Below are 13610 nucleotides of genomic sequence, written 5' to 3'. Positions count from 1 at the left end.
CTGTTAAGTGCACTTGGCAAAAACAAATGAAGACACATAAAAGAAAACAGAAAACTCCTCCCCATGCATAATGGCAGAGGAAATGGTGAAGGAATAAGTTGTTTATTTGGGGACCTGCATCTTTTGAGCAGCAATCTGGCAGCTGCTGTACTTACTGCTTACATTTGAGACTAACCTCTACTATGGCAGTAGTAGATTGCATATGGGGCTCATCATTAGACTTTTAGGCTGGGGATTTCCAGGCATTCAGCCTGTGGCACAGTTCATCTGCTTCTGAGGTAAACAAGAGCTGTAGTGTTTAATTCCATAGCAGCAGAGAGAAATCATGAGCATTTTTAAATCACCAATCCCTACTACACAACAAGACCAGACACAGTCTCTGATAACTGCTCAAAAAAAATTTGCAGACAAAAGATGTCTGCATAAAACTACCCAGAGGAACTGGTACAGAGTTTGGACTGTTTCTTTGCTGAAATGGATGCCTAATCTGTCCCTAACAGCTTGGAAGGACATCTGTATAGAACTTCCAGACTCGCAGCACTGTCTACAGTGGGATATTATAGGACACTGTTAGGAGAAATGAGAATGATGAAAGAACATGAAATGCAGGAGAGGAAAAAAATGTGAGTTATGTAGGCTCTCCCCACATGTAGTCACTACACATTATTTAGGTGTGAAATAGACCAAATTACTGCCTGTCTGCACATACTAAGTAGACAATGAACAGACAGTGAGATACCTGAAAGAAAGAGTTATCTGGTGGATGTTGATTTTAAATTGTATCACGCAACTTTGCTGCTCTTTCATATAGGGAAGGGAAAAGAAAAGAGGTCTGTGCTTTACATGAGCACCCCATCATTTATCTCTTTAAGTCATAAATATTTTATGTTATCTGTCCTATTTTCAAAACATACTTTTGGCCATACCTAATGGGGGCAAAAATGTCTTTTTAATTAATTAGGGGCAAGAAAGTAAATTCCATGATGATGTTATCAAAAGCAGTCACAGCTGATTTAATTTTGCTGGCATGGAAGTCAATGGAGATTTCAACACTGACTGCAGACACAGCAGAATTCAATTAATGACAAGACTTTTGAGCAGTACATGAAATACATTCAGTAGCATCCATCCTCCTTCGTAAGAAGTTAGCAGAGCTAACAGCAGAGTGTGTTGCTGTTCAGTCTGTATTCTGGTAGCACAGCCTAGCTCTGAGTAAATAATACTAAACAATAATTCCTGGTTAAGAATTCATTATACAGAAGGTTCAAAATAAGAAAGAGAAAGAGAAAAAAAATCTCGAAAACATAGCCATTTACGGTTGTGCACACTTAAAATCACATTTAGTAAAGCTGCATGGGTTAAAGCAAATAATAATAATAATCAGAATTAAACTAAATAAAATTTGTCAGAATGGAAAGAAAACAAATCCAAACTCTTGACAGCAACATAAAACCAGAATTCTGCCCATTCCCTTCATAATGGCTTTTCTATTGAACTTCATTCTGACCTTTTATTACTTTCCCAACATTGAAGAATATTGCTTTTCAACACTCTTCATGTCTTTGCTACCCCTGCCATTATTCCTGCTTCTATTGTTGAGAGCTGTTAGCCACTGCTGTTCCAAGGTGCACAGAAGTGCTGTACCTTAAAAAAAAACAAAAACAAAAACAAACAACAACAACAACAAACAGGCAAGAACATAAGTACTTTTTGAGGGAAAAAAAATAGCAAAATGTTTCCCACTTTTCCTTCTACAGACCAAAGCCACAATTTGGTATAAAATTAAATAATAAAGGAACTAAATGAATAAACGATAGTTTAATAAGTTTAATAAATACTCCAAGAGATTGAAAAGCATGAAATCAATTTCGTGCTGGAAGGGATGAAAAAAGGGCACTTTTATACGATTTGACTGAACTTAAATAGACATTGTCCTGATCCGGTAATTGTTCCATACTCAGAACATCTATTGAATTCAATGGGAGCTCCAAAACCAGATCAATTAGAGGATCAGAGTTGTTTGGGAAAGGCCTGCCCATCACTTTGAGAAAACAAACCAGACAGACATTGAAGAAGAATGTAAGCCCATAACTAGTCTACAAGATTAAACAAACGAGGCTATGCAAATGCTACAGCCCACAAAGACGCACACAGGCACATGCAATCCTAATGATGTCTCTTAAAAACAAGTCTTGCTCACAGTGAAGAAGGGCTTTGTCACCAACTTTAATGTGAATATCAGCTTTATAATGCGAGTATGACTAGGCTTTAGGAGGAAAAGTCAACATGCTAACATTAAGATACTACATAATTTGCACTACATGTCTAAAGCATGCTGGATCAACACAGCCCAGCAGCTCTTTGCACCAGCAGAAAGCCTGTCAGAGTACAGTCTCGCCCTTAAGCAGAGGCGAAACTCTGGCTCCAGTCCAGAGCAACTAAGACCAAGACACAAACAAAGTCTCCTTCCAGGCTTGCAGCTGGATCCTAGTGGACAAACCTCTGGGCTGCTGTGGAGCCCTGCTGGTTTTAGTTCTGCAAAAGCACAGAGACCTAACTGCAAGACACGGACCCTTAATTCCTAAGAAATACTGTAAGAGCTATTTTAAAATGGGAATCATAATGGAGAATTTATTAAAAAAAAAAAAAAAGTTTAGCTTTTTTTTCTTGATGTTTAAAAATGGCATCTGATCCCGCAGTCATTAATCCCTTTTCAGTATTTCCTGGATCCCCATTTAGCTCTGTGTATCAGTTTCACATAGCAGAAGAGCCTCATGTAGGTTCACCTAGCCATTTGTTAAGGTCTCTGAGGAAACCGTACTCATACGGTACAACCCGAGCATACTTCAGTACGAAGGTAAGTAGCCTGAGGTAGGACATTCAGTCTAAAATGGGCTCTAACTTCAGCAGTCGAGATTTTGATAAGCTTTACAATGACAGATGTTTCTGCAAACAGAAGTCTAATAATAAAACATAATGATGAAATTTAGCACTTTTTTTTTTTTTCATGGCAAGGGAAGTCATCAAGTAGTTCAAAGCTAGTCCATCTCCAAGTGGCAAATCCCTACCACGTGGAGTATCAGCAGTTCATCTACACTCCCTGTTTTACACAACCATGTAAAACAGATTCCAAAAGGACTTAAAGGGGTTGTATGAATAATCATACAGAGCCAGGAAAAAGGTCCTCCATTCAACTCTCTGGCATTGATTGAGAACACATACCCAGTGAGCAACTAGAGAAGAGAGTCAGATACAGAGTGATTCTTCCTCCTGTGCATATTCCAACCTACAGCTCACAGACTTTCCAAGTACCCCAAAACACAGCCCCCAGGCTGTATCTGCATCTTTGCATTCAACAGCCCTGATGGACTTTTCTGCTATCTGCTTGACTGATTGCTTTCTAACTATAAAATTACTTGTCCATACTGGGCTCCAAAGCAGATGCAACTACACCTGTGCCATTTGAGACAGAACAACCCCTCGCAATGGGTTTTCCCCAATGTCTCCTCTTTGTATGTCAGCCCAAAGCAGGTATTCACAGCTCCTGCCGGGCAGCTGCAACCATCACTAGCTGTGGACTCCATATACTCCTCATCTACCACTAAGGTGCAATGATGGCAGTGCACGAAGCCAGTTCACGTATTCAGGGTGGCCACCTTCTCCAAAAAGCTATTCTTACAGCCAGAGTCTGTGTTTTTATCCAACCGACTGCTGAACAGAAAAATCTCTCCTCCATTTATTTCAGACCCTGCAGATGGGAAAAAACAAAACAAAACAAAAGGGAAGTATTTTAAAAAGATGCAGCAGTTCCACAATCACTTCCATAGGATCACAGAAAAAATCAGGTCAGAAGAGACCTCAGCAGGCCTCTGGTCCAACTGCCTGCTCGAAACGGGGTCAGCTAAGATCAAAGCAGGGTAAGCGAGGAGTCAACACAAAAGCCAGCATCTGCTAAAAGACAATTTTCTCCCTTTGACCCTCAGCCATATGTTCCTGCTACATCATCAGGACAGTTGCTGATGCTTGTATGAGTGTGTCAATTAAAAACTAACTAAACGTTATTTTGCAGCCAGATCAGTCCCTTGCTCTGGCTCCCTACACAATTGCCAAGCACTAGAAAGGATGCACAACAACTGTGACAGCCCATTCTGGTGCCTCTTTGAAGTGGTTATCCAGGTACTGTTCAAGTCTTTCCCTTTCAGTCCATTGATTCTAAGACATCTTAGTAGTTGGCAAAACATGTTATGACCTTCATTACTTTGTAAAAGCCTTATAAGTTCCAAGTAAAAACTCAGACCTCTGGATAACAAATTCAAGCCTGTTGAGAACCTCTTGCTTTTCATCACTACCATTCACAGGCTCTTTGAAGTAGTCCACAGTTGTTCAGCATTGGTTGAAAATGCTGGAAAAACAACTCTTCTAAGAAGACTATACCTTGCTGAAATAGAAGAACTAGCAGATCTTCCCATCAAATCCTCAGTGGACTGTGTCCCCTATTTTAAAAACAATGCTTGCCAGTGACTGCACTGCTCATTAATCTGTCTTAAAATGGGTAAATCAGAAAGAACCTCTTTCTTCTTACTTCCATACTCAGAAGCATAAAATATTTTGCATGACGTTCTGAAAAAATACACTGCAGTTCATAGAGGGCATTATTGTGAAATGGTAAATGGTACAGAGATCATTTGCTCATGTTTACTTCTTTTCATAATACAAGACATACAGTTAAATGGCATATAATGTATTTGAAATTAAAACACTTCTTCAAGAAATATAAAAAGATCTAAACACTATGTAACATATAATTAACTTGAGAAACCAGCTAAAAGAGCTTGGCAGGACTCTTAAAAGATTAATGTATGTGTGGATAAAAACATCCATATTTGCATTTAAAATAAAGCCTCCTCCTGTAAGTGAGTTAGACAATACATCTCAGTTGTGGAGTCTGTACTCCATGAAGTGCTGGGTACAGGTCACCATCAGCCACCGAGTGCTTGTGAGATCAGTTCTCAGTCCTTACATACGGATGAAGCCCTTGCAGACTGAGCAGGGAGCACAGAGAGAGCGTGTCTGTATGTCTCTGGCAGCTGCTGAGCTCTCCTGAAGGATGTTGGTCTGAGGGGTGCATGTTGAAGTTCACAAGGCAAAGCTGCATGGAGAAAATTTGTACAACCGTACTTCTGTTTGGTGCCTAATCCTCAGTGGAGCTGTGTGTGATTCATCACTTGAGCAAACCGATTTAATTTTAAATAGGATCTAACTTCTAAACTAGTCTTTCTTTTTAGTGTGGGGTTGAGACAGACACCCTCCACAGGTCCCTAACATATTCTGTGATTCTATGAGGAAATAAAAAAAAATAAATAAATAAAAATAAACAAACAAACAAACAAACAACCAACAAAAAAAAAAAAACAGAAACAGAAAAACAGAATGCACTGTACAGAATGTGGAATAATGGAGGGTTTTAAATGTTTGTGACCTGCTACTGTATTTGCACCAAAATACTGATTTCCAGAAGAGGTATCATGTTAAGGAATGTTCACAGGTGTTCGCAGATATAGGTTACAGAGATAAAAGTACAGGAGGGATGATAAGAGATCAGCTAAGGACAGTAAGAAAGGCAGCTTTGTATCTCTTCAAGGCAAGTAAAAGAAGTAAAAAAGAATAAGCCTTATTGACAAATAACAATATTGGACAACAATTATTTTCAATATTATCAGACATAAAACTGGAAGAATAAAAATTCACTTCAAAATATGCAGACATTTCCAAAATGATCAGCTTCCCTTCCCCCATCTCCCACTACCACTGCTGAATAGTTTGAATTTGGTTTCCACTATGAAGAAAGAAGAGTAAAATCCCTCCAGAAATGCAGCTGGGGTTTTATTTCTCTGAGTTTGTATCTGCATTTATGAGTGAATTACAAACCCAAGCAAACTGAGCGTAAGGCTAATCAAAATGCAGCGGAATTACAATATAGCTAACCATCACTGCTGTTCCTCTCACTTCTTCTTTTCATTCTGCATTGAAGATAGGTTTAGGTGCAGGTGAGAAAGGGGAAAGAAAAAAAAACAAAAACAAAAACAAAAAAAACACTTGTGATTATTTAAAGTATTAACTTCCAGCACAGCAACTTGCAGAATATGTGTGCTTCTGAGGATGATTAATATTACCAGCAGCAACAAGGGGGCATGAAAAAGAGGGGGGAAGAAAAGAATGGAAGCAGTGTCAACTACAAAAAATCTAGCATGAAATTGGGTCATCTGAAGTTGTTACCAAGTACATTAGACTTTGAAATCATTAATGTTTAGTGTATACATTTCTGGAATAAAAAGCACATACAAACAGTAAAAATAATTTCTCAGAGTACCAGCTCAGGTCAGTAGCTGTATACTACCTGTAGCTGGCTAGACCTGAGCTGAAAGATTAGAATGTGGAAAACCTGAGGTATATGTAGCACAGAAAGACATACCAACAAAACAGGGGAGACAATGAAATGTATGTTGGTGAGGTGAAGAAGGCTGATACATTAGAATAGATGTGATAGAAACTCACATGTGATGTCAACAGGGAAGAGTGATGCCCAGGGAAGAAGAGTTTTTTTTCAACTGTGACCTGAGTAACCCCTCAACTTCCTTCAAAAATTGGATCCTTTATTTCTTCTTTTGCAGAGTTGCTGCAAAATTTTAATTATCTGCCATCATCCCTAAGTAAATTTGATGGGATATTTAGAAAATAATAATAATAGGCCTGACTGAACACTATTTTTACAGTTATGATTCCATGAATTTGCCTCACAAATTGGGCCATTGGTCTGAGAGACCAATTAAAATATTGAATTAGTCTAAACATAGTTGCAAAAACTGTCAAGTTCCACACGGATCTGGAAAAGCAGAAGTAAAAACTAGACAAAATATTGAGCACTCCTCTTCCACATTGGCTCCACCATTGCCCACCTCCAACCTACTCACCCTACCCTGACTCTGCTGAGCTCTGTGTAAGGCACATATCTCCAGTCTGCCCAGGATTACAAGGATGCAAAGAAGCTGCAAGAAGAAACTCACAGCTGGGTTTTATCAACATCTTTTTTATGGTTTTATCAACCAAGGGATGTCCCCTTCACCTGCTGCTGTGACCTCAGTTCCTCACATGATGCTTGCTCCCAGCCCCACTGCTCCTGCTACCAATGCAGCCAACGCAGGGCACCCCCAGGCACCTCCCAAAGGTGAAGGTCATGGCTAGACTTTTTTTTTTAAGATATTTGCATTCAAGCCGTTTAACAATATTTTACTGTAGGATAGATTATTATTCCCCAGCTAAGAAACACAAGGACTTGGATGCAGGTTTCCTTCCTTCAAACATTTTTGCCATATTGGAACAGGCTGTGGGTACAGCATGCTCCTATCAATAGGGCCACATACAAAACACAGCACTTTCCTGTAAGAATTTGACTTTGAAAGCAGTCATTAAATTATTAGACTTTAAATAAAAAGGAAGTACATGTTTTTTCTTCAATCATGACTTACTGAAATGAATTTTCACACAGCTTATCCACCGGTGACACATTCTGGCCCAAATGCTGTTTTGTGCAAATAATGATAAAAGGAACAACAGCAGCAGAACTTCTCTGTGACCCCTCTTTACTTGTGATTTAGAAACAACCAGCGCACAATCTTGCAGCTACACAGGTGGGGATCTGAGGCAATGAAATTGTCGGTGCCAGCATTATTTTGAAGCCAGGTGCCATCATGGAGATCTGAGACAAAATGCAAGTGGTGCTGCCTTCATAGGAATCCATACATTTGTCACTTCTCACTTGCTACAACTATGCATACTGCACTCACCTACGTGGTGCAAGGTAATGGATAAAACATGAAATCAAAGTTACACAGTTGTTTGTATCCTACCAAAACATGGTATCTGAAAATACCCTGCACGATGGCAAAGGAAGGGTGAGTAAGGCAGTTTGGGTTCAGACAGATACCCAAATCAACAGCCGAGTTCTAGCTCATGAGTTGTCCCACGCATTGCAAGATGACCGCTCACATATTGAAAGCTGGCCGTCTGTTTTAGCCTGACTATAACCCAGTCATACCTGGTATATTAAAATCGACTGGAACCATATGTGGTCAAGACTCACTCGTCAGGCTGACTGTTGCAGTGATGTATAATATTCACACTAATACTTCATCCGCTTTCAAAAACAAACAAAAATTCTTTTCAGCTTTCCCTTGTTTAGTAACAGTCAGTGCTTATGCTAAATTTAAGACAGACCAGAAAAAAAAAAAAAAAAAAAAAAAAAAAAAGACTATCTATCAGCCAGATTTGACTTTTAATGGTAAACTTCTTGTCTTGAAAATGTAAAAAGAGCCTTGAACTGCAGCGATATGCCTCATTTTTGTTTTGGTTTGTGTGGTACTTTTTAAGTGATAAAACTACTTTTTTTTTTACTTTTTTTTTTTTTTTTTAAATAATGCTCATTAAATCATTATGAAATATACTTGTGTAGTACCAAAAAGCTCTATACCTGACATAAGATATCCACAGAGGAGTTAAATATTTAAGCTTATCTTCAGCTTACTACAAAAAGATTTTAACCTTTAGCTGATCTGTCCTTACATTTGATTGTTACCCACTGCGATGCACAACAAGAAACATGGGTTTCCCTGTGCGCTGCTTTCTGCTCTAAGCAACGCACCTATGACTCTACCTTAACTCCTCTGCTGGCTTCAGAGAAATGCATGCGTGAAGCTGCTCTAATATCCTCAAAAGTCAACAGCCAATACAGAGGAATATGAGCCTCATCACTTTAAGGCTTTAGCTCCAACATTTTTAGTGTGGTTTTTGTTTTAATTGGGCATTTTGGTTTAAATCCTACTTTCTGACTGATGATTTTTTCGATTAATGCAACTCATTTTCAGCTTGGTATTTTGCCTAGTTCCCTTCAAATTGAAGCAATTATAGAAAAAATTAAGTGCTCCAATAATTTTAAACCTCTCTACACTCTGCAATATTATCAGTGTACTTCACTTTTTTTTAAAGGTGCAAGCTCTTCAGAAGTGCTTACTATTCAAGCACGCACAGTCTATGAACTGATTAAATATTATCAGACAATTTAAAATCTTTATGAGAGCTTTGGCTTTCCAACATTGAAAGCAAATGCTGTGCTAAACTCGGATGATGCTATGACATGGTATGCTCCAAACAAAAGAAATACCAAAATTATTTTCAAAAAAATGCAATCTCAGGCTTCATATATACAACAGCAGAAAAAAATAGCCTCTTCCCATTTGAAGGACGAACTCTTTCTTCTCAGATCATGAGCCAGAGAACTTAGGCCAAAGTCCTGCCAGACATATGTGTAGACCGCTGCATGCAAAGCCTCATTGACTTCCATGCTGTTTCAAGAGCAGCCATAAAGGTCTTTGTTGCAAAACTATCTGCACAGCTGGGGCTTTAAGGAATGCATATTTCACTTTGAAACACAAAACAAAACCCAAAATGGACCACAGATAGACAGAAGCACGCACCTGAGGGAATGCAAATGTTTGACATGACTACCACCTTTGCCATACGGCAGCCAAACTTCTGCTGCTCTTCTTATACCAGGAGCTCATATACGTGATGAAATGAGCAGGAAGTTATCTCATCTTACAGACTTAAATGGTATCTTAAAGAGTCCACTTTTATAAATCTGCTGTATTTAATCATCATTTCACTGCTCTTTTCATGTACAGATTTCAGAGTAGATAAGGATTTTAGAGTAGATATAAATGTGAAAACCTACATGCATAAACCTTATTATTTCTTTCCAATAGAAGAAACTAAGGCAAAGAGTGAGCTTGTTTCAGCTAGTATTGTTAAAAGACTATAAACCAAAGAAATACACACAACATACATAAATGAAATCAATGCTCTTAGTGCAAGGCTCAGCTTTTTCCCATACGTAACACCACATCCATAATTTCAAAAGATACTGTATTCTATATGATGGGACATGACTTCTGAACACTAGCATTACTGCATCCTCTAGTTTATCTGTATGAAGCCTATCCCTCACATGATTTTTTGAACCACCCAGTTAAAATCAACAACATAACTACAACACGACAGATTCCTGCCAACGCTGAATATTTATTATTACTTCCTTAAAGAGAGGGCAAAAAAGCAACATAGGTTATCTTTCTTTTGTGTGTGTGCACTAAATACCACAAGAGCAGTTTGTAGGCTCAAGGGTAAATTTTTGATTGCTCAACAAATGCCATTACATTCCACACAGATTTCTCCTGATTGACCTAAAAAGCAATCCCCTGGAGATGGGGCAAAGGCTGATCACTCTAATCAGCGTTTTGTCCCACAAACCACATTTTTTTCCCCATGTGCCACGAGAACACCACTCTACTGCAGCATGTGAGTACACATACCATCAGGTGGATGAACTCTGCAGAGCTAACTTCTGACCGCCTCAGTCACCTGTCTATGAATTCTCCAAATTTAAATACATCACTCATTCCTTAATTCAAAATACTTTTAAAATCAGCACTCCTACTGTTAAACAATTACTATGTCTTTCAATACATATTTAACGAATAGCCTGAAATAGGAAAATACAAGGGATGGCAAGAGAGGAAGGGAGAGATTAAAATTCAGCATTTCCAGACTCATATTTTGTATACCAATTCTCAAAACTGTTTTCCCTTGCTTTGCTCTTTGGAATCATCTTCCAACCTTGACCTTAGCTGAGTGAAAGAGATTAGCCTAGAGTGCTAGGACAAGTTAAGTCTTAGGTTTAAATAGCCCTTCCACACACGTACATATTGGCAATTTTGCTAATCAGTGTCATACATACGGATCAAGGGAGACCAGACATCACAGTGCAAAGGCTTCACTGTGGATCAGCCTACTAAAATGCTTTAGGGGAAAATGCATTCTACATCCCACGCCAAATGCATGAACTTTTGAGAGGTGTCAGGCTTCGGGAGGACAACACAAATTAATCCAAAGGGAAAAATTCCATTTACAGCAAATCAGGAGCTCATCAGTGGGACTGTGCTGGATTTTCTTGTGTCAGATAAGGGTAGACTTTACTGATTATTTCCTCTGGGAAGGAAAGATGCTCAAAGTAATAGCATCATACTAAAATCAAGTCAAATCTGTAACATTAATTGAGAGCAGTCCCAAGACCCACAGCTGCCCCCAAAGTCCTTCTGGCAGTTATTGTGGTTTCACAACCTCAACTTATCTTTCTGACGTGCTATTTTCTCTTCCTTGATCTGTGCAAGACCCACAAAAATATCAGGGAAAACAATGAAACTGCCTGTGCACTAGGGACAGGATTTAAAAAAAAGCACTTAACATCGGTCTCATTCTGCTCCCATTGACGTCAGCTGTAAAATTCCCATTGCCTTCCTGGAAGCCAAGAGATGCCATTGCTGATCACTTTTGAAAACAGCAGTCCAAGAGCGGTCAAATGCAAAAAGACAGCAAAACAATAGATTTTTTTTTTTTCCCTCCTGCTGCTCCTAATTACAGTTTTATTTAACTGTACCCCATTATCTTCATGTTATTTCAGGGAAGGGGTCCCCAAGACCACACAGAGAGATAAAGTCCCCAAATCTGAGCAGGTATGCTCAAACTTATGCTACATCTCCAACTCACCTTTTTTCATTTAGCCTTCAGCTGTAAGGATGCATGTGTGTACATGGTTTACTTAGTTCACTTCCTATTTTACTCTTGCACTGAGATGCCCTGATCGTCCCCACTGCACAAAACCTGGTTTTCTCCTTGGCTTTCTTCTGGAAAAAACTGCAAGGTCCCCTCCAAGGAGAAACTGTCTGGCAGGAGACGTGTATGCATGCAAGAGAAAGAGTATGTCTACGTGTAATGCCAAATTTGGCTCATTCAGTCTTTCTGGCAGACCTCTCATCCTCAAACACACACAAACCAAAACCCAGAATGCGAAACACACAAACTCAGTGCTATGTTATGGAAAAATCACCCCACCCCTCAAGCCTGCCGCGCTATCTGCTCAGTATTTCCATCATTTCGAATTGAAAGCCCACAGAAATAATTACAAATGTGACGCAGAACGGTCCCAGGGACCAAGACAAAATACAGGCCCAGAGCTTTGCAATACAGTTGTGGCTGGTTCAATGCAGAAAGTGTTAGCAGAGCTATGTCAGCCCTTAAATGCTGCTGTGAGGGGCAGGGTTGTCTACCTGGCGCAGCCCATGCAGGACTTCAAGCACAGGCAGCTGCAGATGGAGCTGCGGTGTTGATTTGGCAAGGTCTAGTCAATAATTACACCTGGTGGTAAGAGGAGCACCGTGACAACCTAGCGCAAAACAGAGCAAAATAACTCTTAACCATACATATGAAATAACAGCCCAAGTGGATACTGAACATTTTAACTGACAGCGGTCTTATTTATCCCTCCAGCTCTCCCACAACCCCAAAGACATATAGCTTTACTAATGAAGGAATTTGGTAATATTTTTAACTAGCCATCTCAATGTTCTGCCCGAGTCCTCAACTACCTCAAATGGCAGCTCTAACATGACAGCAGGATGAAAATGAAACAACACATAGGCATACATTCTAACCCCATGAAGCAGCCTTTTAAGAAGGAAGAAAAAGTGGTTTAACATTTTAAATCACCACACATGCCTTGACTGGATCCAGTTATAAAGAAGACATGAAGATGGCTAAGGAACAAATGAAAGAATTTCAGCTGGGAATGGAGCTGAGCACATCATGTCTGAGGTGTGGACCCCCGGATCCACAGAGCTCAGCTGCAGTTGGGCCTAGCCAGGACAACAGAAATGCTCAGCAAGACACACAATGACTTAGCAAAAACAGAACAAAGAATGCAAGTGCCAGTATCAATGGACTCTTCTTGAAATAAAGAACTCAAATCCCAAGGTTCAGAGAATACATTGGTCATATACACATGAATCCACTTAAACCTCATGCTTCCTTTTACAAGACCAAGGCATTTCTTTCCCTTCAGAATTAATTCTGGACGAAGAAGCCTGGGCAGACCTAATTTTGGAAACCTTTTTTTTTTTTTTTTTTTTTTTGGAGTAATTAACAGCTGACATTAAGAACTGACTTCTAAGCCAGCTCTTAATGTTGACTTTTCAATTTACTTGCACAAAGTTTACTTCGCTGAGACAAATCCTTAGTTCATGTGTATGCACCAACAAGAAAAGGCTCAGACCCAGAGTCATAGTGTGGAAAGATCTTGCTGAAGCTAGGAGTAATGTGGATGATAATAATTGTTATAAGACAGAACTGCAGCTTCTGTCATGTACTAATCTCTGTAGTTAGTCAAATGATCAGAGCCTCTTTCACACTGCACTGCAGTTCCTCACAGGTTCTCTCACAGAATCATTTAGGTTGGAAAAGACCTCAAAGATCACCAAGTCCAACCATTAACCTAGCACTGCCAAGTCTACCACTAAACCGTGTCCCTAAGCACCTTTTAAACCCAGGTATGGGGACTCAGCCACTTCCCTGGGCAGCCTGTTCCAGTGCTTCACAACTCTTTCAGTGAAGATTTTTTTCCTAAAATCCAACCTAAAACTCCCCTGGTGCAACTGGAGGCCATT

Source organism: Aythya marila (assembly GCF_965140915.1).
Source record: "Aythya marila genome assembly, chromosome: 1".
In the NCBI taxonomy this organism is placed as follows: domain Eukaryota; kingdom Metazoa; phylum Chordata; class Aves; order Anseriformes; family Anatidae; genus Aythya; species Aythya marila.
The sequence above is the reverse complement of the archived record's forward strand: the minus strand, read 5'-3'. Positions refer to the sequence as shown.